We start from the raw sequence: 21,322 nt of genomic DNA on the forward strand, positions 1-21,322 counted from the left end.
ACTAACATCCTTCCTTTGTTCTTAAAGTCCTACCCATTTCTTCCTGGATCAGCTCAAGGGCCATCTCTATGAAGCCTTCTCTGACTGATTTCTCTATCCCACAAAATTTGATGTGGAATTATGTGGTAATCAACAAAGTAAAGATAACTTTATTGTACATGAGGTTCACGTTTCATATAATTTGGAAATTATATGAAAAGGAATATAATGAAAACCTTGGATGTGGGATCTTCCCATCCTTGCTACTATTTTGGTTTATCCTGAAAACACTGGGCAAAGCTTGGATAGGTAAGAAATTTTAAAAAGTAGAAAAACCTTAACCTTTACCTGGCAGAGCTCCAAGATGTCAAGTAATTGGTTATAGATACCCATTTTCTAAACAGTTTCCCAAGACAGTTATGCATTTGCAGGTGAAAATGAAAAGATTACCGGAACTTTCAAAACTGCATGGCCCTTAGAACACATAACTTGTGTATACCCAGAATGCCTTATAAAGAGATGGCTGGTCAAGGTTTTTACTATTTAAGAGACTAACTTTATGAGCCTAAAATGAAAAAGCAGTGGGAGGAATAAAAGAAAACAAAGCAAAATGTTCATTCTTATTTAGCTTTCTGAGAAAAAGATTGCTCAAGTTGAAGGTCAGGACCACTTGAAGTCCCTGCAGTCTGTGTAGTGGTCATCTGAGAGAGCAGACAGAAGGGGCACACACACAAGAGTTCTAAAAGGCCTCGGAGAGTCATTTTCAAGAGCTTTCAATTGTTGTCTGATTCAAGGTGAACTGGGAGCTTTCTTCATTACAGATAGCTACGTAATCAAAGGACTTCCCTGGTGGCTCAGATGGTAAAGCGTCTGTCTACAATGCGGGAGACCTGGGTTCGATCCCTGGGTTGGGAAGAACCCCTGGAGAAGGAAATGGCAATCCACTCCAGCACTATTGCCTGGACTAAATCCCATGGACAGAGGAGCTTGGTAGGCTACAGTCCATAAGAGTCGGACACGACTGAGCAACTTCACTAACATAATCAAAGGCAAGTAAATACCACTCCTTTTAGGGCAGAGTTAGCTGAGTTGTTCGCTATCCAACAGTCTTCCGCACAGGCTAGTTTCACCACCACCATTACTTAACAAGAACATTCCATCAAAGACAAGTTGAATGGTACTATGCTACATATAGACTTTTGGAAAACATTTCATATCAATGACAAAATTTTTAATTCTGGATTTTGTGTAACATATTGAGTCTATTACAGTCCAAAATTGAGAAAAACAACAACAAAAACAGCCAACCCTAAAGGAAGTCAACCCTGAACGTTCATTGGAAAGACTGACGCTGAAGCTTCAATACTTTGGCCACCCAATGCGAAGAGCCAACTTGGAAAAGACCCTGATGCTGGGAAAGACTGAGGGCAGGAGAAGGGGGTGACAGAGGATGAGATGGTTGGGTGGCATCATCGACTCAATGGACATGGGTTTGCGTAAACTCCAGGAGATGGTGAAGGAAGGACAGGGAAGCCTGGGGTCCTGCAGTCCACAGAGTGGCAAAGAGTCAACATGACTTAGCAACTGTCTGAACAACAATAATCCAAAACTGAGGAAAAAAACCAAAGCAAAACAAACAAAAAACCTGGCAGGACCAGTCAGTACTTTAGGGAGCCTAACCTTAATTTTCAAAGCAGAAAAATCAGGGAGGGACTTCCCTGGCAGTCCAGTGATTAAGATTCTGGGCTTCCACAGCAAGGGACACAGGTTTCAGCCCTGGCCTGGGGAACTAAGATCCCAGTAAAAACAAAACAGAAAACCACTTCTGGAAATCACCTTAAATGTCTTGGTCAATAAGGTCAAATTGCCCAGCTCAGAGGCAACGGAATCAGCATCTAGTATTCCAGACTCCTATCTAAGCCTCAAATAAAGGTATCAGGTACCCAAATACTTCTGTAACAGGATAACTATATCCTTATTCAACCTTCTTACCAGAAAAAGCACCAGCAATCAATTTCCTTGGCATACCCAGTCACCACAATCTAGCCTATGGCAAAATGTTAACCTGGGTCAAGTCACAACTGGCCCACCCACCCCATTACTAGCCTACAAAGCTGTCCACCGCCAACAGTGATACAATAGGCTTCTAAGGCGTTTTATATCATCAAGCACAGCCCTTTGATACCATATCGCTAATTTCCTGAAGGCAAAAGCCGATTCCAATCCAAATAGCTTTTACTTGGCCCCTAGACCATAGCTTTCACAAAGTAGAAGTCTTATTCCTACGGTCTCCCATCTGTTAGAAGAGCCTAGCAATCCGAATACTCGTAAATATGAACACCTAAAGGATTCAGTCGGCTTCTTAGAAAAACTGAGAAACCACACACAAGGCCAACAGGCAGCGCGGAAAGATCAGGTTGTACTGGAGTTCAAATATACGGCTTACAGAAACCCTTGCCTACATGCCCAGGACACAGTCGTAATGCAGTTGAGGACAGCTTTGCCCCTTTCAACAATGAGACCACGGCCCCGGCGGGCCCCGAGGAATCCAAGGGCTACGAGCTCAAGGTCATCTACGCATCCCGACAGCCGTTCCCTGGGAACACTTCCTGAAAGGGCCACGTGCTCCCCGCAGAGTGGCTCAGCGCTGCGGCAGCGTGGCTGACGCCTTGCTCCCGGGCCTGCAGCCTATGGCTGTCCCAAGAGGGCCTGCATCTTCTCAGGGCGAGCTAGTGAGGACAAGGGATCCGGGTGACCTGGGAAGCCGGGAGCAAAATAGCAGGGCGTAGAACGACAGTGGAACACCCCTCATCTCGCCCTCAGGACCCTAACAGAACCTATTCGCAGGGTTGGGGGCCGAGGGGAGGGCACGGGTAAGGGAAAGGTCGGGCAGCCTGTCCCGCAGCGCCGCTGCACCTCGCTTGCACCTGCAGCCTGGCTCCGCTCCCCGCCACAGCCCCTTTCCCGCCGCCACGCGGGCTACGTTCCCGCCCGCCAACCCGGAGGCGCGGCAGCCTCCCGGCGCCGCGCGCGGCTCCCCAAGCTGCTGGACCGCACCGAGGAGGGTCGCACCCAAGCCCGCTCCGAGCAGCCCCTCGCAAGCTGAGGGGAGGGTAGGAGAGTCGGCGGGATTCTCGCAGCCGCGTGTCACTCACAGAGGCGCCTCCCCCGTCCGCTGCTTGCCGGCCCGCCACCAGTCTTTGCCGACACCCTCTGGTGCGATAACCACCCCCAACTTGCAGTTTATAGTTTGGCTCCGCCCCCTTGCGTCACTTCCTATATCACGTACACCTTCAGAGGCGCTCAGGAAAAAGACAGCCTGGGGCTAGGAGTGGGAAGGCAGTCGGATTGGGGGCCCTCCGCTGGAGCGCGGGACGCGAGGTCGGAGGGAAAAGGCGCCAGACTGCAGGTGTAGGAGGGGTTGGGCGAGTGGTGCACTAACTTCCTCCTCGCGTCCTCAGCTGGCGCGCAGCCGTAGCCCTGCCTCCCGGAGCCCGCCGTCTAACCTTGACCGATCTTCTGGCTGTGCAGTGCAAGGTCAAATGGTGTTAGCCTTTACTCCTAAATGCTGGATACCTAAACTGAAATGTTTATTTGAAAGTGTCTGTCGTTGCTGGAATATTAAGTAGGCACTAAAGCCATGTTGTGAATATATGTTTTGCAGCTTCAGAAATAGGATAAGCAAAACAGAATTAAAAGCAAAATGTAACTGTATAGCATAGGGAACTATATTCAATATCTTGTAATAATCTTTAATGGAAAAGAATCGAAGAATATAGATATGTATATATGTAAAACCAAATCACTTCGCTGTACATCTGAAACTCACATAATATTGTAAAGCAACTATATTTTAAAAAGGAAAATGCAAATTTGTATTTCGGATGTACAAAAGCTGCCCATAAATCACTAAGACGGGCATAGAACTTTGCAGAATATTTTAATGCATGAGGGAATGGAAGAGAAAATAGAAACAAGCGATTTATTAGGGTGATAGAACAGAACTTTGATGTTCTTTGTCATTGTTGTTATTATAGGATTGTGCAATGCGTAATAAAATAAAATGGACTGTTATCACTTTCTAAAGTCTTAGCAAACATTCTCACCGTTTCCCTCTCTTTGGTCGGTAATATACAGTGAGCGAGATTAGACAAATAGCCCCTAAGCGAGAAGAGTCTTGGGCCATAAAAAGGGTTACAGATAAGCACTCTCCAGGTCAGAGCCTAGGGGAGACAACAGTCCTCTGTAATGCAAATTTGTTTCCCGGCCTTGAGATTCTGCTCTTCCCCTTACTACCCGCAGGGATGTCTGTGCACCGCCCTTCTCTATACTGCCAAGACCTAAAGTCTCGCTAAGGTAAAGTATTTTAAAATCTCCTATGTAGTAATATCGCTGCACCTTAGTGGATCTGCACAGAAAAAAAGCAAGGAATGTAACAGATTCGTTTTGATGGGGCCAACTTGAAATTCTGACAGCAGGTCGACTGAGTCCCTTCTCCTTCCCAGGCTGGTGGGACTTTAAAAGAAAAGAAACAAGCAATGCTGATATCCAGGTGAAAATCTTATAACCACGTGGAGAAAATTTAATTAGGAGACTGCAGGTCAGGATATAATCTATAAAAATCCAAATTAAAATGTTTACATTGACTAGAAAGTGAAAGTGAAGTTGCTCAGTCGTGTCTGACCCTTAGCGACCCCATGGACTGCAGCCTACCAGGCTCCTAATGAAACCATAAAGAAGACACTAAAAAGCATGTCAATTATATGTTTATTTTCATGCTTTTACTAGTAACAAGGGATACAATGCAATTACATTCCCTTCACTATCCCTTTCTCCCTAGAAGCTCTGCGGGATCTCCCTCCTCTGTAATTTCAAGTAGATCAAAATTAATTTGTCATGCTTCGTTGTGGAACCATACGGAGAGGCAATTCTGCTTTGTCTAATATTCCATACATATGTTCAAAGATTTTACTTTTTTAAATCAGAGTTTTGTCGTTGTTGTTGTTGCCATTTTTGCATAGCATTAGCTCCCACTTCTGGAGACCAATAACTTGGATGTTTGCAATGAAATACGTTTTTGGTAACTTTATTTAAACTATTCATCATAACTGAAATGGATATTATTCAATTTCCAACCTTCCACGGACCTACATAAGACCTAAAATACATGCAGTTCTTCCAAAAGGCACACAAAATTTGTTTTAAAATCATGTATACTAGAAGTTTGCATAAAGGAAATTGGAGACTGGAGAGGGGTGTACAATGTGCTTAAATAATAAACAAGAAAGTAAATAAATAAAAACCCTGGAGATCTGGGGAAAGAGCACAAAAACTGAAGTTAAGCAACTGGAGTTCTCAACTTTCTTGAGCCTGGGTTGTATCAGCTCTTAAATGAGAATAAAAAAATACTTGCTTCACAGATTTTCTGTGTGTTTAAATGAGATAAGGCAGGTGCAGTCTCCTAAAACCACAGTCTACTCTGGCACAGAGAAGATCTTTGGTTGAGTCTGTCTGGGTGGAATAGAGCGGGATCAGGCAGGAAAAGTAACATGGAAGATGTCTTCAGGCCAGACTTAGATGGATGAGACCAGCTTCCTGTGGTGTGTATTAAAAAATCCTACTCTATGTAAATACCTCAGGGAAACCAGTGGTGGAAGAGAGTTACAGGAATCATTAGCTGCAAAATTCTCCCTCCCTCCCTTTTCTTCACCTTGAGATGAAAGCAGGAATCTTCCTATTTTCAGTGAGAGAGGAGTAACAGGAAAAAGTAAAGCAGAGAAATCATTGATGAAGTGACTAGTCCAGAGCTGTCCCAACTGTGCTGCAGAACGATGGGCTTAATGGCGCTCTATGCCTCAGTTTTCCCATTGGCCACATAGAGATAACATGCTTTTATTTCCTTCACCAAGAAAATAACGTTTTTTCCCCCGTAAAAAGTAGGCAAGCTCCTTAAACTACACAGTTATACAAATACGACGTGCTGCTAGTTCAGAGACCAAGCCAAATGAGTAAATGTGGCCTGGAAAATGAAAAGTTCTAAGCAACTAGCAATGATGTTATTTGTCCAGAAAAGGAAAGTTGTCTTTGATAGCTTATGGTGAACAGTGTCAGATTCTTGATCTCTGAAGAAGCAGATTTAGCTTTGGGACCAGGGACCAGGCTTGATCACTCAAAAACTTTTGTGTAGCAGTGTTATAAAAGTATGAAAAGGGACTGAGAAAGCTTCTGACATAGACATCAGAAGGGAGACGGAGAGTGCCCCCTTTGCTAGTCTTAGCAAGGGAATTAAATACTTTTTCATTAATTACTACAATAAATCAAAAGAACATCTCAAGGTTGTAAAAATTTTACCAGACCCACACCCACAATTTATAAGACCCACTCCCACAATCTATCAAAAAAACTGAGTGCCAAAGAATTGATGCTTTTGAACTGTGGTGTTGGAGAAGACTCTTGAGAGTCTCTTGGACTGCAAGGAGATCCAACCTGTCCATCCTAAAGGAAATCAGTCCTGAATATTCATTGGAAGGACTGGTGCTGAAGCTGAAACTCCAATACTTTGGCCACCTGATGGAAAGAACTGACTCATTGGAAAAGACCCTGATACTGGGAAAGATTGAAGGCAGGAGGAGAAAGGGTCAACAGAGGATGAGATGGTTGGATAGCATCACCGACTCAATGGACATGAGTTTGAGTAAACTCTGGGAGCTGGTGACGGACAGGGAGGTCTGGTGTGCTGCAGTCCATAGGGTCACAAAGAGTCTGACACAACTGAGCAACTGAACTAAACTCCCACAATTTACATTTTAAGATGACAGGATTATAGTTAACAACAGAAAGATCTTACCAGACCCACTCCCATAATATACATTCTAAGATATCAGGATTAGTCAGAAGGTTTTCAGGAAGGAGAAACAAGCAGGATACATTGTTGTTATATAATCCTTACTAAGGAATACAGGAAAAAAAGTTTGTCCTTTCCTTCTCTTTGAAAATTCCAGACCCCTATCTCCTCTTTCAGAGCCCCAGACCCCTTTCTCCTCCTTAGGGACCCCAGACTTCTTATCAACCTGCCTAGGGATTGACTCTCTCATCTTCAGTGGCACTTGACTGCTCTGAGTCCAGTCTGTCAATGACTCCGTTATTGATAATGGCTGAGAGGAAAAGGTAATTAATTACCATTTATTGCATTTATACAATAATGCTCATTGAGTAGTATTGTGGGCTTCCCTGGCGGCTCAGATGGTAAAGAATCTGCCTGCAATGTGGGAGAACCGGGTTCGATCCCTGGGTTGGGAAGATCCCCACTCCAGTATTCTTGCCCGGAGAATCCCCATGGACAGAGGAGCCTAGAGGGCTACAGCCCATGGGCTCACAAAGAGTGGGACATGACTCAGTGACTAAGCACAGCACAGAACAGCATTGTGTGTCCAGGAAAGACACGTATAGAGATAGGAAAGGAATCTGTACCCCTGAAAATGCAAACAACATGGCTGGGGAAATAGAATTTATACTTAAAGAACAAATAATAAGCATCCAAATATGAAATACAAGCAAAAATAAAAGTGAATCAAGGTCTGCGACAGCCAACTGCCCAGATCTGAAAAGGAAGGTAAGTCTGTTTATTAAGGCAGACTGTACCTCTCTACTCTTAAATCTTGTTCCAAATTATACGCCCATGCGTGCTCAGTCATGTCTAGCTCTTTGTGACCCCATGGACTCCTCTGTCCATGGGATTCTCCAGACAAGAATACTGGAGTGGGTTGCCATGCCCCCCTCCAGGGGATCTTCCCGGCCCAGGAATCGAACCTGGGTCTCCTATGGCTCCTGCGCTGGCAGGAGGATTCTTTGCCGCTGAGCCACCTGGGAAGCCCATGGATGCTTATTTATTAATACATTCTAGTTAGCTACCTGTTTTTTAATCATCTATTTTGTAATGTAAAAGTACAATCGAATATAAACACTCTCATCTCTAACTCAGGCACAAGTACAAGAGGGAACTTTTGCTACTTGCCCCACAATATCAAAATCAAAACATACACCCATTCCAGGGGATAGAGATCAAGAACCTGGGGGGATTTTAAAATTTAAAAAATAAAAAACTAAAAAAAAAAAAAAAAAAAAAGAACCTGGGGGGAAACCCAAGGAGGATGGGAGAGAGGGACAGCACTGTAATCCAAGCCTCTAAGATGATGCAGGTTGGGAGGGGGAGGTGTTTCGTTTTTAGACAAAGGCATTTAGTGCTTTTCCCCTTACCTTGTTTATGTTATGTATATTTTGTCACAATTTATAAAATACATTAATCTGCCAACTCAGAAACTGAAGATTCAAAATCATTTGCTTTTCTGGGGTCCTCTCTGTGGCCCAAATGTTAAATGAGTTCCCTGACGTCGGCATTTCTCAGACATTTTTGACTGCGCTCCACGGCTCCATGGTAAAAGGTTCACTTGACTGAACAATCCAGTATCGGTTGAGCTCAGTTCAGTCGCTCAGTCGTGTCCGACTCTTTGCGACCCCATGGACTGCAGCCAGTATATATGGGTATATGTATATGTTCACATGAAACAAGTAAAAGTTTCATTAAATAATACCCTTGCTGTGTGCAAAGCAGTCTGGAATTTTCTATTTAATTTTTTAAAATGCTGATTTCAACCTATTAAATTAATCTCTCAGGGAGCTATGACCTGTGTTTGAAAACCACCGTCCTAATCCATCTCCTTTCTCGAAGCATAAATCTTTCTAGCGAACAGGACAAACAACTTGCTCAAAGTTAAACATCAACTTGAAAGGATTCTCCCTGTTATTTTGCCCACTGTTTCAACTTTCTACCATCCTGCACTTGAGCAAATATTGACTGAGGTTTTTTGAGTGGGAAGGCACTGTTAGAGAACACAGATCAAGTCTTTTCAAATGCTTTCAAACACACTTTGGTCAATGATGGCAGAACTCTGCTGGACACACAGTATAGGTCCTCCCAGTAACTACTATAGATGCCATTCCAACCTACATTGGCTCTGCCCACAGCTCCTATTTGACAACCTGTATCCACTTTCTTTACTTTGGAATCCTAAGCTCAGGGCAATCACCTTAGACTAGAATACAAAAATAAAAATGTGGAGTTCTGCACACTGAAACAGGATTGTTCCAGAGAATGAAGGAGGATTGTCAACTAATGTATTTGAGGTTGCTACTATTTTCCACTTTATTTTTCATTTTTTCCCCTTTAAAATGTACTTGAAAACCTTCAGTTTCAAGTCCTAATACTCCTGACTAAATTATTCTGTGCTAAGAGGAAGCTCACGTGGGAGAGCATGGAGCAGGAGCAATCCAGGTTAATATGGTCGAATTTGCCCCTACTTTATAGCAAGTGGTAAAAGTTACTCAGGGCGGGAAAGCAGAATACATAATTAATTTTAACATTAATTAGAAGATTATTTATGCCAATGAATACAGTGCTCTAAGTCAGAGTTTTGAGCAGGATATAAGGTCCTATTGAGCCCTTCTAGTTTCATAACAGAATTTCAAATCTGGAAGGAACTTTAACTCATGTACCATACACAGCCTGTAACAGATGTCCACTAAACATATGGAGATTTCATCTAACAAAATGTCTCTACTTCATCTCATCAAGTGCTTGTGTAGCTTCTACTCAGCCATTCCAATGAGAGCAAATTTATCACTTCCAAAACCTTGATAGGTTTGGGAGAGCCTTGGGAAGTTCAGACTATTAGAAAGTTTTTACCTCGTGAATTCCCTAGTGGTCCAGTGGTTAGGACTCAGCTTTCACTGCCAACTGGGTTTAATTCCTGGTCAGGGAAGACCCTGCAAGCCATGCGGTGTGGCCAAAAAAAAAAGTTTTCACTCACATTATACTGAATTCTCTTTCCCTTCTACTTTTGATAAATTGGTTATTGTTTGAAGACTGCTCTTATGTCCACAGCTATCATCTTTCCTTCGGGCGAAACATCCTGATCCCTTCTAAAGGCCACCACAGGACACGATTCTACGTTTCCCCACTCACTAGTCAGTATTGGAAGCATAGTTTGACCAATCCAGATGGTCAAACAGAAGAATGGAGTGGGACTACCATTCCTCTATTCCAGGCCTTTACAAATGCCATCTGCCAGCCACCTCAGTCCCTGCCTTAACAGCCACTGCACATTGTAACCTCATGCTGAGCTCTCAGCAAGAGTTCAAAGGGGACAGGCGGGGCTTTGGAGCAGAGAAACCTGGGTTCAGAATCTAGTTTTGCATGTACTAGCTAACTGTGCTACTATTCCCTGTTTTTCTCTTTTCCGTGGGTAACATAATATCCACATACTATTGCAGTCTGATAGACTATACACAGACTCTCTTTCCCAGTTTATTGCTACTCTAATTAGCAAATGATGCAGAAGAATCTAGTCTTTGGCTGGGAACATCCTTGATATTATAGCTGAATGACAGATAATGGCTAAGATTTATTAAGCATCTACTGTGTGCTAAAAGACTTCCCTGGTGGCTCAGACGGTAAAGCATCTGCCTACAATGCGGAAGACCCTGCTTCAGTCCCTGGGTGGGGAAGAGCCTCTGGAGAAGGAAATGGCAACCCACTCCAATACTCTTGCCTGGAAAATCCCATGGACAGAGGAGCCTGGTAGGCTCTAGTCCATGGGGGAGCAAAGAGTCAGACATGGCTGAGCGGCTTCACTTCACTTCACTTCAAAGCCAAGCCAGGAGTACATGTGAAGAGAGGTAAACCTAGAAAAACCCTATGGATGTGACAGTTGGACTGTGAAAAAAGCTGAGCACCGAAGAATTAATGCGTTTGAACTGTGGTGTTGGAGAAGACTCTTGAGGGTCCCTTGGACTGCAAGGAGATCTAACCAGTCCATTCTGAAAGAGATCAACCTTGGGATTTCTTTGGAAGGAATGATGCTAAAACTGAAGCTCCAGTACTTTGGCCACCTCATGCAAAGAGTTGACTCATTGGAAAAGACTCTGATGCTGGGAGAGATTGGGGGCAGGAGGAGAAGAGGACGTCAGAGGATGAGATGGCTGGATGGCATCACTGACTCGATGGACGTGAGTCTGAGTGAACTCCGGGAGATGGTGATGGACAGGGAGGCCTGGCGTGCTGCGATTCATGGGGTCGCTAAGAGTTGGACACAACTGAGCGACTAAACTGAACTGAACTGAGTGTGCTAAAAATGATTCTAGTCGTTTATCTCACACAGGGCCCTGAGATCCAGCAGGGCTCTGTGTGACTCCCGGGCACAAAGCTTTTCTGTGTCCCCCGTTTCTGTGATTATCGGAAATAGCCTGCATTCAGCCTCCAAAGGGTCTCCCCTCATGGCTCAGTCGGTGAAGAATCTGCCTGCGATGCAAGAGACCTGGGTTCGATTCCTGGGTCGAGAAGATCCCTGGAGAAGGAAATGGCAACCCACTCCAGTGTTCCTGCCTGGAGAATCCCATGGACAAAGGAGCCTGGCAGGCTACAGTCCATGGGGTTGCAAGAGTCGGACCCAGCGTAGTGACTAAACCACCACCACCACAGCCTCCATGACCTTCCCTGAGTTCCAATGGACAGATTTAAGCAGTTGTTAATTAGGGAAAGGGCTTCCCTTGTAGCTCAGTCAGTAAAAAAATCTGCCTGCAGTGCAGGAAACCAGGGTTCAATTCCCAGGTCAGGAAGATCCCCTAGAGAAGGAAATGGCAACCCACTCCAGTATTCTCGCCGGGAAAATCCTATGAATAGAGGAGCCTGGAAAGGGAGAGAATGTGAGACAAAGGAGAAATGGTCAAGAGAAACAGTAGTCTAGCTTTGGGGCAGAGTCCTGGTTCCCATCAATGGATTGTTGTTGTTCAGTTGCTCAGTTGTGTCTGACTCTTTGCAACCCCACGGACTGTAGCATGCCAGGTTTCCCTGTCCTTCACTATCTCCACACAGGAAGAATAGCTTTGAGCTGTTTTCTAGATACTGAAGTCCCCTCAAGGTGGGAGAAATTAATGATTCCCATAAGCATGTAGGCTCCAGAACAGGCAGTACCTGAAGGTTGATGATGCTGACTCCTACTTATCTCACCACCAACCCATCAAAGAAATCTAAGTACAGGTTTAATAGAATTGCAATGCATTCATATTATCTCTACAAGACAAGCTGATTTACTAAATTCTTAGTATGTGTACTTATCCATGATGAGGAGCTTCCTTTTTTTTTTTTTTTACCATGCTGTGCACATGTGGGATCTTAGATCCCCGTGCGTGCATGTGTATGTACTCAGCCATACACATGTCATGTCTGACTCTTTGTGACCCCCATGGACTGTAGCTCACCAGGCTCCTCTGTTCAAGGGATTTTTCCAGGCAAGAATACTGAAGTGGGTTGCCATTCCCTGCTCCTGGGGATATTCCTGACCCAGGGATTGAATCCAGGTCTCCCACATTGCAGGCGGATTATTTACCATCTAAGCCACCAGAGAAGCCCAAGAATACTGGAGGGGGTTGCCATTCCCTTCTCCAAAGGATCTTCCCGACCCAGGGATCAAACCCACGTCTCCTGTGTCTCCTCCACTGGCAGGATTCTTTACCACTGAGCCACCTGGGAATCCCCCTTAGTTTCCCAACCAGGGATCAAACCCATGTCCCCTGCACTGAAAATGCAGTCTTAACTATTGGACCACCAGGGAAGTCCCATGGAGAGCAACTGAATTAAAATAAATATATTAACTTTGTTTCAAAATATCAATAAATCAGTTTCATCTTCCTCCTTTTGACATCTGTAGTTTCAGTTCAGTTCAGTCGCTCAGTCATGTCCAACTCTTTGCAACCATATGAATCGCAGCATGCCAGGCCTCTCTGTCCATCACCAACTCCCGGAGTTTAGCCAAACTCATGTCCATCGAGTTGGTGATGCCATCCAGCCATCTCATCCTCTGTTGTCCCCTTCTCCTCCTGCCCCCAATCCCTCCCAGCATCAGGGTTCTTTCCAATGAGTCAACTCTTCACATGAGGTGGCCAAAGTACTGGAGTTTCAGCTTTAGCATCAGTCCTTCCAATGAACATCCAGGACTGATTTCCGTACAGGTTGGATCTCCTTGCAGTCCAAGGGACTCTCAAGAGTCTTCTCCAACACCACAGTTCAAAGGCATCAATTCTTCGGCACTCAGCTTCCTTCATAGTCCAACTCTCACATTCATACATGACCACTGGAAAAACCATAGCCTTGACTAGATGGCCCTTTGTTGGCAAAGTAATGTCTCTGCTTTTCAATATGCTATCTAGGTTGGTCATAACTTCTCTTCCAAGGAGTAAGCGTCTTTTAATTTCATGGCTGCAATCACCATCTGCAGTGATTTTGGAGCCCCAAAAAATAAAGTCTGACACTGTTTCCACTGTTTCCCCATCTATTTGCAGTGAAGTGATGGGACCAGATGCCATGATCTTCATTTTCTGAATGTTGAGCTTTAAGCCAACTTTTTCACTCTCGTCTTTCACTTTCATCAAGAGGCTTTTTAGTTCCTCTTCACTTTCTCCCATAAGGGTGGTATCATCTGCATATTTGAGGTTATTGATATTTCTCCTGGCAATCTTGATTCCAACTTGTGCTTCTTCCAGCCCAGCGTTTCTCATGATGTACTCTGCATATAAGTTAAATAAGCAGGGTGACAATATACAGCCTTGACATATTCCTTTTCCTATTTGGAACCACTTTAAATTTGTATCTTAGTTCCCCTTCCTCTATGGTGTTAAATCTGGCATCTTTAAATAGCAACACACAGTTCTGATAAACTCTGTGCAGTATGGCCAAATTTATCATAAGTTGAGGTCTTCAAATAAGGGGGTAAAAAAAGAGGCTGTGAAGTTCTGGGTCGTTGCTAATATAAACGAGAAACATGAATAAATGTGTAAAGAAAACAGTTGCAAACAGATGATTAAATCCAAATCCTAAATCAGCAAATACAGTGTTTGGAAAAATATTGTATCATCAGAAACTTTTTGGTTTCTTCAGCTTAATACATGCAAGTAAACAAATGTTCCCTTGGTTTGGAAAAGGATCCTGCCAAAAGTTTTCTTTCTCATACACGGAAATGTGGTCAAGGAGGAGACTGAGAGTTGGCCTGGCTCCCCTGCTTCACCTCACACAGTCTCCTGAATGGTAGAGAAGCTATGTCCTAGAGCTAAGGCTCCCAGGTGTCAGTCTGAGAACCCTGTTCGCTTACACAGTATCAATTTTAGCCTCCTAACAATTCTGAAAGAGGAGAGTGAAAAAGTTGGCTTAAAGCTCAACATTCAGAAAACAAAGATTGTGGCATCTGGTCCCATCACTACATGGGAAATAGATGGGGAAACAGTAGAAACAGTGTCAGACTTTATTTTAGGGGGCTCCAAAATCACTGCAGATGGTGACTGCAGCCATGAAATTAAAAGACGCTTACTCCTTGGAAGGAAAGTTATGACCAACCTAGACAGCATATTCAAAAGCAGAGACATTACTTTGCCAACAAAGGGCCATCCAGTCCAGGCTATGGCTTTTCCAGTAGTCATGTATAGATGTGAGAGTTGGACTGTGAAGAAAGCTGAGCGCTGAAGAATTGATGCATTTGAACTGTGATGTTGGAGAAAACTCTTGACAGTCATGAACTGCAAGGAGATCTAACCAGTCCATCCTAAAGGAGATGGTGTTCAGCCCTGGGTGTTCTTTGGAAGAACTGATGCTAAAGATGAAACTCCAATACTTTGGCCACCTCATGCGAAGAGTTGACTCATTGGAAAGCACTCTGATGCTGGGAGGGATTGGGGGAAGGAGGACAAGGGGACGACAGAGGATGAGATGGCTGGATGGCATCACCGACTCGATGAACGTGAGTTTGAGTGAACTCCGGGAGTTGGTGATGGACAGGGAGGCCTGGCGTGCTGCGATTCATGGGGTTGCAAAGAGTCAGACACGACTGAGCGACTGACCTGAACTGAACTGAACAATTCTGTCAAGTAGGTACCATATTTATTTTATAGACAAATATGTGAGAGTGCAAAAAACACAGAGTAATTAATATCAAGGGACACAGTTTTTAAATGGCATAGTTTAGCTTCAGATATTTGAGATCTTTGATCTTACAACCACCCTTCACTGCATCTCAGGTACTGAAACACTGAAATACTAACCAGCAGGCAGATGGTTGAAGCCCTGGGCCCAGAGCAGAATGCATACTTCCAAGTTCCAGCCTGGACCTAGTAACCACAGCCATCTTAGGAGGGTTTGAGTCCAGTTTATAGTGGAATTCGATGCTACAGGCACAAAATTAAAGATCCCAACATATAAAGACAAGGTCACACAGATGTGTATAACGGACTTTTGGACTCAGAGGGTGAGGGAGAGGGTGGGATGATTTGGGAGAATGGCATTGTAACAGGTATACTATCATGTAAGAATCGAATCACCAGTCTATGTCGGACGCAGGATATAGCATGCTTGGGGCTGGTGCACGGTGATGACCCAGAGAGATGTTATGGGGAGGGAGGTAGGAGGGGGGTACACCCGTGGTGGATTCATGTCAATGTATGGCAAAACTAATACAGTATTGTAAAGTAAAATAAAAATTTTAAAAATAAATAAATAAATAAATAAAGACAAGGTCACGACATGCAATGTGCCTGGGATAATGATCCTCAAAATGTGTCCTAGAAGTACGCTTGTGCCAAAGTGAAATTTGAAACTTGCTTAACTGATGACATGAAAGCTCACAGCCTCCAACCAGGTAATCAGAAAGCAGCTAATCATGATAAACCATCTCTAAATGTTGTAAGATGACTGCTTCTGAGACTGAATTCAGAGAAGCATTTGAAGAGACCCACTCCTATAATAAAATCCATGCCAGGACTCAAAAGTAGGCAGTAGGAGCCGAGAGCTGTAGAAAGAGAATCCGGAATAGAAGGCAGCCCTGCTGAGCCCAGTGCCCTCCCCATTTCAGGCAGGAGACCTTGGGTCCAGCCTTGAGGGACCCTATGGACAGGAAAGATTCCCTGCGGGTGCTGAGATGAATCAAGCTAAAGTGGATTTTGAGATCCACATGGAGCCTGGATACCAAGGTAAGCTGCCTGTGCTGCACAGCAGGCTCCCATTAGCCATCCATTCTGCACATGGTGCTGCTCTCTCAATTCGTGTCCCATTTCCTTCCCTCACTGTGTCTGCAAGTCCATTCTCTGCGTCTGCATCTGTATTCCTGCCCTGCAAATAGGTTTCATCAGTACATTTTTATAGATTTCGTATAAATGAGTTCATATATGATATTTGTCTTTCTGACTTACTTCACTCTGTAAAACAGGCTCTCGGTTCATCCACCTCACTTCAACTGACTCAAATTTGTTCCTTTTTTACAGCCCAGGGCTTCTTAAACTATGAAGAGCATGAGTGTTCTGGGGTCTGTTAAAATGCAGCTTCTTACTCTAAGCAGGGGCCCATGACTCTGCATTTCTTCTGTTTTTTTAAATTTTTTATTTATTTCTTTAATTTTTGGCCATGCTGGGTCTTCGTCGCTGCACAGGGTTTCCTCTAGTTGCGTGGGACAGGGGCTACACTAGCTGCGAGCAGAGAGCAGCCCCTGTTGCGGTGGCGGCTTCTCTCGCTGCGGAGCACAGGCTCTAGGGCGCTCGGGCTTCAGCGGCTCCAGAGCTCTCGAGTACAGGCTCAACACTTGTGGCACCCAGACTTAGTTGCTCCGAGGCATGTGGGATCTTCCCCACCCAAGGATCAAACCCATGTCTCCTGCTTTGGCAGGCAGACTCTTTCCCACTGAGCCACCAGGGAAGCCCCATGACTCGGCATTTCTAACAAGCTCACTGGTGATGCCAGGCAGCTGGTCTTCCAAGCACACTTGAGTAGGTTTTAGAGGGAGGAGTGTCTCTATTAGCAGTACTCCCACAGAGAGGACACTCTGTGCCAGCTGGCACTGGAGTGGTTTCTGCAGGGCAGCTGCCTTTCTGTGGCTATAGTGGCCTCTTATCCCACCGAGCTTTTCAGTGGACAAGGGCAAAATTACCAGGGCCTTCGCAGCTTAAGTAAACAACCCTGGAGGCCACTCCACTTCTTTGTTGGCAAACCACAAATTCCAAACCACCCACTCATCCCAAGTTATGAGAGGATTTCACCCCCTGAGCAGCCCCTGGACCCTGATGTGAAGATCTGTCCCAGGTGGTAGTTGTCTTGCTCCACACAAATGAAGCAGGCCTTATGAATCAGCATTGTGTCCCCGGGTAGCAGATTACCTAATGACCCTGGGTGAACTGAAAAAAGTATCTCTGAAACTAAATGGAGAAACAACCTGGGTGCTGTGAACTTCACCCAGGACTCTGGTCCGGGAGGACCGGTGTCAGCAGACTCTGCTCCGCAGCTTCTTTCTCTTGAGACCGGGCTAGGGCGGGAACAAGCACCGTTGTTGTTGTTTACTCGCTTAGCCGTGTCCAACTCTTTTTTGACCCCATGGACTGTAGCCCACCAGGCTCCTCTGCCATGGGATTCTCCAGGCAAGAATACTGGAGTGGGTTGCCATTTCCTTCTCCAGGGGATCTTCCTGACTCAGGGATTGAACCCATGTCTCCTGCATTGGCAGGTGGATTCTTTACCACTGAGCCACCAGGGAAGCCTAGAACAAATGTAGACATTTTCAAAGACAAACACCATGACCAATTTTCTCTACCCCTTTCGACGGACGTGAATCTGAGTGAACTCCAGCAGTTGGTGATGGACAGGGAGGTCTGGTGTGCTGCGATTCATGGGGTCGCAAAGAGTCGGACACGACTGAGCAACTGAACTGAACTGAACCCCCACCCTGAACAAACAAACCCACAAAAATTCTTACTGAGGACCTAGAGTTACAGAAAAACCCAAATGAAACTTTTGGCTAACACAATACTAAATTACTATTCTGCCTCCTCCCTCAACCCACTCACACATTCACAGTATATGAAACAGATCACAGAGTCTGCATCTGGAAGGCTAGTTTTGGAGCCAAGTTAAAGGTCGGTTTGAGTGAGGCACCAGCCTTAACCTGTTTCTTTTTCTTTTCTCTGAGTTGGAGAGGGAGTGGCTTCTGGGCAAGGACACTCATGCTTGGAGCTGGGGAGGGTTGGTGCTGGCACAGTGTGGGTGACATGGTTGACTCTTACCCAGGAATGTGCTCTCAAGGTTATCCTACCCCTCCCCTGCCCTTCCCCATACCATGGGGATTGCCCTGACCTGAAGTATCTCTGGCTACCCAGGACCTCCCCTAGAAGCTGAGCTCCAGGTGACCCTCTAGTCCCTCCCCTGAGGCCCTGCCCCTCTTCACAGCGCCTGCAGACACCACTCCAGCCTGTCTGGGTAGCTCTATGTGCTTAGCTCCTGGAAGGCAAGCCCTTGCCCTGACATATTTCTTTCAGCCATTGGGCTGGGTCATGAATGGCCCTACACCAGCCTCCAGCCTGAGTGGCAGAGGGCATCTGCCCTGTACTTGTCTGCATGGCACCAGCTGCCTCTGCCAGAGACACTGCATTATCTCATCCTGTTTCTAAGCCTGAGCTTGCTCTGGGGCTACTGTTCAAGTCCCCTCTCCCTGTCTGAGGGATACCTCTGATGTTGCACATGTTCAGAGAATAGAGAAACTCTGTTCCCATTCTTGTCACCTTATTCACAGTGTAGTGGATGGATCTACCAAGGTTCTATTGTGTGTCAGGCACTATGCTGAACCTGCTGATAAAGAGCTGCCCAGAATGCTTCCCTTGGGTTCTCTCTGATGACTTACTTCCAGAAGCCCACCATTCTACTTCTATAGTATCAGAAGCCTTTGAAACATTGAGAGAAGCTTCCTTGTTTCATACTGAGACACCACTTAAAACAGACAAATGACCAACACGCAGTGCTCATAGAAGCGCTTCACTGTTCTCTACTTTTACGAATTTTTGTAAAAACAAGCTGGGCAACAGATGTGCAAATGCCATGAGTTATCAGAAAGAAGGTAAGTGATGAGCTGAAGGTCAGGTACCCACAGGCTCCCATCTGCACCTCCCTAGTGGGATTCCTTCTGCTCACTATATAAATACCAATTTGTGCTCTCTCTCAGTGCCAGATCTTTACTCCCAGGCTCTTGCTGGACATCCCCATCTGGATGACCGGCTCAAATTCAATCTGTCCCGAAGGGAAGCTGACACTTTTCCCCCACATCTGGTGCTCCTCCCTCCTGTCTGCCCTGCTCCCTGACACTGCGCTTTACAGATTCTGAGGACAGTCTCCCCACAGCCACCTGCTCAACCAATCAATGTTTACTGAACGGAGCTCCTCAGGCATCAGTTTGCTCCTGGGCTCACATGGAACCGCTCATTTATTGGATAACTGCCCCCAACTGACTGCCCTGAGTTAGACGTCATCGCACGGAGAGTGACGGCTTCTCTGCAGAGTACTGGGCTTAGCTCCAGGAGGCAGAGACACGCCTAAATGAACTGCATTTGCCAAAGTACATCAGTGGGTACGTGACTGCACAGAAAATACTGAAAGGGAGACACACCACACTAACAGATAATAAGGGATACTGAGGATGGGGGATACCCGGGAACTCTGTACTAGCGTCACAATTTTCTGTAAACCTAAAGGTGTTCTAAGAATTAGTCTATTTAAAGGGAAAAAAGACGGACTTCCCTGGTGGTCCAGTGGCTAGGACTCGTGCTCCCAGTGCAGGAGGCCTGGGTTTGATCCCTGGTCAAGGAGCTATATCCCGAATGCCACAGCAAAGATCAAGGATCCTGCGTGCTGTGGCTGAGACCCAGCACAGGCAAATAAATAAATAAATATTTAAAATTTTTAAAAACAAAGGGAAAAAAGAGTAGGAAAAAAAATGAAAAGGTAAGTTGTTAAAAGTTCAGGAATTGCAATATAAATGCAAAAGCTGAAACTCAAGGCAAGATGTGGCTCAGTTCAGTTCATTTCAGTCACTCAGTCATGTCTGACTCTTTGTGACCCCGTGGACTGCAGCATGCCAGGCCTCCCTGTCCATCACCAACTCCCAGAGTTTACTCAAACTCATGTCCATTGAGTTGAAGATGTGTCTGGGGAGTCACTAAACAAGAGCGTCTGGGAGTTCAGGGGAGGGAAGACTGTGACCAAGGCTCTTGGGGAGGCTTCTGGAAGAAACAGACCTGGGGAGTCTTGGGCAGGCTGTGAGCACTTTGATATCCCAACGCTGGAGCATGGAAGGTGTTTAAAACTTTGTTCATAGACACAAAGAAGGCAGCCTTGAACCAGACAAGCTGAAGTGGAAATCTCAACTTAAGCTCTCTAAGTATCTTACAGATACTCATCTGTAAGTACCTTAAACTCTCTAAATCTCTATGATCTCTAGTCTTCAAAATGAGAATAATAATGCTCACCTCAAAGGTTTAAGTGAGAAAATGCATGTAAAGGGCTTAGCATAGCATGGGCCCCTCAGAAAGGCTCAAAACATGTTAACTGTTGCATATGCTGTGCCCAAGTCAACACTGTATGGTATCGGTTACATGTGGAATCTACAAAACATGACAAGCTAGCAAATATAATAATAAAAGAAGCAGATTCACAAATACGGAGAACAAACTAGTGGTTACCAGTGGGGAGTAGGGGTAATATAGTGGTAGAGGAGTAAGAAGTACAAACTATTAGATGTCAAATAAGCCCACAAGGATATTTATACAATACAGGGAATATAGTCAATATTTTATAAAAACTATAAGTGGAGTATAACCTTTAAAAATTATGAATCACTACACTGTACACCGATCAGTCCAGCTGTCACTCAGTCGTGTCCAACTCTTTGCAACCCCATGGACTGCAGAACACCAGGCCTCCCTGTCCATCACCAACTCCTGGAGCTTGCTCAAACTCATGTCCATTGAATCAATGATGCCATCCAACCATCTCATCCTCTGTTGTCCCCTTCTCCTCCTACCTTCAATCTTTCCCAGCATCAGGGCCTTTTCCAATGAGTCAACTCTTCGCATGAAGTGGCCAAAGTATTGGAATTTCAGCCTCAGCATCAGTCCTTCCAATGAACACCCAGGACTGATCTCCTTTAGGATGGACTAGTTGGATCTCCTTGCAGTCCAAGGGACTCTCAAGGGTCTTCTCCAACACCACAGTTCAAAACCATCAATTCTTCGGCTCTCAGCTTTCTTTATGGTCCTACTCTCATATCCATACATGACCACTGGAAAAACCATAGCTTTGACTAGACGGACCTTTGTTGGCAAAGGAATGTCTCTGCTTTTTAAAATGCTGTCTAGGTTGGTCATAGCTTTTCTTCCAAGGAGCAAGCGGCTTTTAATTTCATGGCTGCAGTCACCATCTGCAGTGATTTTGGAG

General features: G+C 45.1%; 1 protein-coding gene across 6 annotated transcripts in view; it reads right to left on the bottom strand.

The window, feature by feature from the left end:
• The window catches only part of TFRC (transferrin receptor), a 147,734-nt gene that overhangs the window by 28,009 nt on the left and 98,403 nt on the right, over positions 1–21,322 (bottom strand). The window contains exon 1 of one of the 6 annotated variants that reach the window (XM_069556611.1): positions 3,135–3,234. The exons of 3 other annotated variants lie outside the window; for them this stretch is intronic. The gene's annotated coding sequence lies outside the window, so the exon portion shown is untranslated. Of the gene's footprint in view, positions 1–3,036; positions 3,235–21,322 lie in introns of those variants that run through there. 2 more of the 6 variants (XM_069556632.1, XM_069556622.1) reach the window with 2 other exon arrangements.

The sequence above is a fragment of the Ovis canadensis genome, chromosome 1 (assembly GCF_042477335.2).
Source record: "Ovis canadensis isolate MfBH-ARS-UI-01 breed Bighorn chromosome 1, ARS-UI_OviCan_v2, whole genome shotgun sequence".
NCBI classification, from domain to species: Eukaryota; Metazoa; Chordata; class Mammalia; order Artiodactyla; family Bovidae; genus Ovis; species Ovis canadensis.